Source organism: Podarcis pityusensis (genome assembly GCF_964106645.2).
Source record: "Podarcis pityusensis genome assembly, chromosome: 13".
Lineage (NCBI taxonomy): Eukaryota > Metazoa > Chordata > Lepidosauria > Squamata > Lacertidae > Podarcis > Podarcis pityusensis.
The window spans coordinates 49,552,441-49,558,236 of record NC_138038.1 but is presented as its reverse complement, the minus strand read 5'-3'; the positions used below and the strand labels follow the sequence as shown (position 1 = coordinate 49,558,236).

General features: G+C 45.5%; 1 long non-coding RNA gene across 1 annotated transcript; it reads right to left on the bottom strand.

Moving 5' to 3' along the window:
- Positions 1–128: 128 nt before the first annotated feature.
- LOC308462433 lies at positions 129–482 on the bottom strand. The gene is made up of 2 exons (XR_013979158.1): positions 302–482; positions 129–216 (listed from the first exon to the last, which is right to left on the bottom strand). It is a non-coding gene; the product is annotated as an uncharacterized lncRNA (long non-coding RNA).
- Positions 483–5,796: the final 5,314 nt, after the last annotated feature.

Genomic DNA, 5,796 nt, shown 5'->3' with positions numbered 1-5,796 from the left:
GCTGCCCTTAGAGAATAGGCACTTTTCTTAGTGAAGGTTCCTTTGCCACACAGCTTTGGCGGAGAGAGCCTTTGGAGCTCTCAAGACTTTTATCTGCTTGCTTCCTCACTTTCCTGACTCTCTCTTTCTCTCTCTCTGAGGCAAGTTCCTCATTTGGGGCTGCTGACTGGTGCAAGAAACTTGCTTCACCCCTTCTCTGCTGAGGTCATCCCATCCCTGGAGGAGAGATCACGAGTGGGTCAGATGAGCTGACTGGACAATATGACTCTCCCCCCCCCCTTCCCCAAACTCCTACATTCACCTCCAGATGCCTCACGTTTTCAAGCAGATGGCGAACCCCATTTGCTGAACCTTCTGCAACTGGAGAAGTGACCTCACTCCTTAATTCTGTCTCCGTTTTGCAAAAAAAATTCCAGATACTTCCAGGGCAATCCAGTAGCAGCAGCAGCAGCCGACACCTCGCCTAGATTATTTCTGCAGATCTGGACTTCCGACGCTGATGGGGCTGGGCACTATAACATTTAAAGCACATCCGATGCCCATTCTTTCCCTCAAAGAATTCTGGGTACTGTAGTTTGTTAAGGGTTGCTGGGAATTGTCACTCCATGAGGGGTGAACTACAGTACCCAGAATTCTTTGAGGGGAAGAAGGCACTTTGAAAGTGCTTTAGTGTGTACACAGACTGGGCCAGGCCTTGATAACTTGTTTTTAAAATTCTACAAGGTAGGCTCAAGCAGTATATGGACCAAAAACTCCCAGAAGTGCAAGCCGGATTTAGAAGAGGCAGAGGAACCAGAGACCAAATTGCAAACATGTGCTGGATTATGGAGAAAGCTGGAGAGTTCCAGAAAAACATCTACTTCTGCTTCATTGACCATGCAAAAGCCTTTGACTGTGTCGACCACAGCAAACTATGGCAAGTTCTTAAAGAAATGGGAGTGCCTGAACACCTCATCTGTCTCCTGAGAAATTTCTATGTGGGACAAGAAGCTACAGTTAGAACTGGATATGGAACAACTGATTGGTTCAAAATTGGGAAAGGAGTACAGTGGTACCTCGGGTTACATACGCTTCAGGTTACATACACTACAGGTTACACACTCCGCCAACCCAGAAATAGTGCTTCGGGTTAAGAACTTTGCTTCAGGATAAGAACAGAAATGGGGCTCCAGCGGCGCGGCAGCAGCAGGAGGCCCCATTAGCTAAAGTGGTGGTTCAGGTTAAGAACAGTTTCAGGTTAAGAATGGACCTCCAGAATGAATTAAGTACTTAACCCGAGGTACCACTGTACGACAAGGCTGCATATTGTCTCCTGCTTATTTAACTTATATGCAGAATTTATCATGCGAAAGACTGGGCTGGATGAATCCCAAGCCGGAATTAAGATTGCTGGAAGAAATATCAACAACCTCAGATATGCAGATGACACAACATTGATGGCAGAAAGTGAGGAGGAATTAAAGAACCTTTTAATGAGGGTGAAAGAGGAGAGCGCAAAATATGGTCTGAAGCTCAACATCAAAAAAACTAAGATCATGGCCACTGGTCCCATCACCTCCTGGCAAATAGAAGGGGAAGAAATGGAGGCAGAGAGAGATTTTACTTTCTTGGGCTCCATGATCACTGCAGATGGTGACAGCAGTCACGAAATTAAAAGACGCCTGCTTCTTGGGAAAAAGCAATGACAAACCTAGACAGCATCTTAAAAAGCAGAGCCAAGTCAGTTGCACACTGACACATTCTTCTTCTTAAGATACAGCTGCTTTGGTGTTGCTAATAAGTTCATCCATGGCAGACGGTTAAACTGTGGAACTCCCTCCCACAGGAAAAATTCACAGAGGAGAAGGCTATCAGCAGCTCTTAGCCACAATGGCTTTGCTCTGGCTGCATGCTTGAGGCAACAGTGCTTCTGAATACCAGTTTGCTGGAAACCGCAGGAGTGGGGGGGGGGGCTTGCGTTCGAATCCTGCTTGTGTGTTGGCCCCCGTGAGACCAGGATCTTAAATTAGATGGGCCCCTGGCTCTGATCCGACAATCTCTTCTTATGGTCATGAAAAGAGAATAGGCTCCCTACTGCCGATTGCTTTGCGCTGAGTCAGGGTCGCCAGAGTTGCGAAGATGCGCAGAGTCACTTTTTGCTCCCCGCTGGTTCCTCTCTCGGCCGCCGCTGGTTTCTCCTCCGCACCCAGCTTTCATCCTGTCATGCCTCTCTCCCAAGGCCCCAGAATAGCAGCTACGGAAACCACAGCAAGAGGGAGGGTGAAGGAAATGCCATCCATTGCTTTAACCTCAGATTCAGGGCTAGCACCCCAGAATTTTAAAAATATATATTTTTAGGATCCATATCCAGAGTTGATATCAACAACCTCAGATATGCAGATGACACAACCTTGATGGCAGAAAGTGAGGAGGAATTAAAGAACCTTTTATTGAGGGTGAAAGAGGAGAGCGCAAAATATGGTCTGAAGCTCAACGTCAAAAAAATGAAGATCATGGCCACTGGTCCCCTCACCTCCTGGCATATAGAGGGGAAAGAAATGGAGGCAGTGAGAGATTTTACTTTCTTGGGCTCCATGATCACTGCAGATGGTGACAGCAGTCAGGAAATTAAAAGACGCCTGCTTCTTGGGAGAAAAGTGATGACAAACCTAGACAGCATCTTAAAAAGCAGAGACATCACCTTGCCAACAAAGGTCCATATAGTTTAAGCTATGGTTTTCCCAGTAGTGATGTATGGAAGTGAGAGCTGGACCATAAAGAAGGCTGATCGCCGAATAATGGATGCTTTTGAATTCTGGTGCTGGAGGAGACTCTTGAGAGTCCCATAGACTGCAAGAAGATCAAACCTCTCCATTCTGAAGGAAATCAGCCCTGAGTGCTCACTGGAAGGACAGATCGTGAAGCTGAGGCTCCAATACTTTGGCCCCCTCGTGAGAAGAGAAGACTCCCTGGAAAAGACCCTGATGTTGGGAAAGATGGAGGGTGCAAGGGGAAGGGGACGGCAGAGGACAAGATGGTTGGACAGTGTTTACGAAGATACCAGCATGAGTTTGACCAAACTGCGGGAGGCAGTGGAAGACAGGAGTGCCTGGCCTGCTCTGGTCCATGGGGTCATGAAGAGTCGGACATGACTAAACGACTAAACAACAACAACAGCAACAATCCAGACTTGAATACATGTCAAGAGTCGCTGGGGCTTAGTCTCCTTTTTCAGAACTTTGGAGCCTGTAAAGAAACAGAGAGCGTCTGAACATACACAGAGTGCCTTTGCCTTGCCACTGTGCAATTCCAGCCGGTCTCCAGATATCTGGATTTGGGGTTAAAGCTTTCCAGGACGGAAGGGTGTTTTGGTTTAGAGAGGGGTGCAGACCCTGTTTTGTGTGGAGGAAGCTTAAAGTTGTTTCACTGTATACTAGTATTCAGCCATCCCACCCCCTAATTCCATGTGCTGTTCTCGCGCCCCCCAATTTGCACCCTCTCGTGGCGAGGCCAAAGAGGCCCAGATGGCTATAAGAGAAGGGGGAAAACGACCATCAGTCAGGGTCTAGAAATTGTCTGTTCTTGCCCTCCCTCCTCTGCAAAAAGGCAGAATGGTTTGTGAGCTTGAGCATATCTTCCTATATACATAAAAATGAAGGCTGTCGACAGGTTCTGCGGTTTGTGAGATCGCCAGCTGGTTCAGGCAAGCTGTTTAATGGTGGGGAAGAAGCACTGTGAAGCACCCCCCTCTGCTCAATACACCGTATTTTCCGTGTATAAGACGACCCCATGTATAAGATGCCCCCTATTTTGGGGGACTGCAACAAAAAATTGCCCAAAGTTGTTGAGCTTTTTTGGGGGGGGGGAGGGCAGGAGGTTGCAACCACACCTCGACGCTGCCTATTATCTCTAAGGAAAAAATTTTTTCTTATACATATATATATGGGGTGGGAGGCTCTTCAGACAGCAGTTTATCCCCCCCCCCAAAAAAGTTTATTAGTTTTCTCTTATAACACACAGACAGAAACACAAAAGAAAAACGTTACATTTAACACAACATAAAAACTTAACAACAATAAAAACACACAAAATAAAAGAAGATTTTTTTTCTTCATATTCCCTGCTGTATTTACATTGCTAAAAGACTTCCTCGACACCCTCAATCTGAATTTCATCATGTCACATATTTAGCAGTTCCCAATTTCATATTTTTAACATCAATATCTTCTTTCTTTACATACTTCTTAACCTTACTTCCAATTGTAATCCATAATAATCTTTATTATCAATCTTTTTCTATCCCTTAGCCTAATCTGTTACTTCTAGGGATTTCTTAATTATCTTATATTACAATATCTCACTAAATATTCTTTAAATTTCTTCCAGTCTTCTTGTGTTTCTTCCTCTTTCTGGTTGCGGATTCTTCCAGTCAGGTCTGCCAGCTCCGAAAAGTCCATCATCTTCATCTGCCATTCTTCTAGTCGGTATTTCTTGCGATTTCCAATTTTTGGCTAATAAAAGTCTTGCTGCTGTAGTGACATACAAAAACAGTCTAACACCCTTCTTGGGCAATTCCGGTCCTGTTATTCCAAGGAGAAAGGCTTCTGGTTTCTTAATAAATGTATTTTTCAACATTTTTTCCCCTGCAAAACTCCTCCTTTTCCTTAAAAAGTGAATGGGGAGGTTCCTAGAGTATGTGTGCTACCTTTATATACCACCTTTCCCTCCAAGGAGCTGAAGGTGCTATACACTGCCCTACAACCCCCCATTTCATTCTGACAACAACCCTATGAGGTAGGCTAGGCCGGGAAACAGTGACTGGCCAAGATCACCCAGTGAGCTTCAGGGCTGAATCAGGATTCGAACCCTGGCCTCCAAGGTCCAACACTCTAACCAGTACACCATGCTGGCTCTCAATAGATATATGCTAGGTTGTGGGTGAACATATCAGACGACACAGCGATTCTTCAAACAGCTCTTGTTTATTCACAGGCCAGAACAGAACTGAACTCAAGGGTTCAGCCGGCCTGCTTATATAGAGCTCCCGTACAACGCAACTGTAACAACTTTCTGTAACTATCCAATCACTGAACGTCACTTCCAATCCCTTATTTGCATATGTGGACCTGAGTGAAAACTATCTGCAGTATCCCCCTGCTGGCCCAGGGTGAGAACTTCAGTACATAACAATATACAGTGGTACCTCAGGTTACATAGGCTTCAGGTTACAGACTCTGCTAACCCAGAAATAGTGCTTCAGGTTAAGAACTTTGCTTCAGGTTGAGAACAGAAATCGTGCTCCGGCGGCGCGGCAGCAGTGGGAGGCCCCATTAGCTAAAGTGGTGTTTCAGGTTAAGTACAGACCTCCGGAACGAATTAAGTACTTAACCCAAGGTACCACTGTATATAGTTTGCCTCCACAGTACATGGCTTGACTCGCTTGCTTGAGTCATTCGCTGCCACCTTCCAGGGCCATGCCCATTCACATTGCCACTTGTGGCGACGGTGGCAAAGCTCTAATTTTTCTCCATCTTGGTGCATGTTAACAACAACAGTAGACACACACAAATTTGTGTGTCGCAGGTCGGGTTGCTAGGAGGCAGCGATTTCCATCATGTCATGCAACCGTCTCAATCTGCGATGTTTCTGTTCTGCTACAGTTCAGCTTCTGCTAAAACCTACGATATCGGTCTCACTATCCCCTATAAATGTAGTTTATTGTGTATTTAATTGTAGGATTAACTTTAGTACACCTCAGTGGAAGGGAAATATCGAAAAGTAGGTGGGAAATGGCCGAATTATTTATGTAATTTTTTA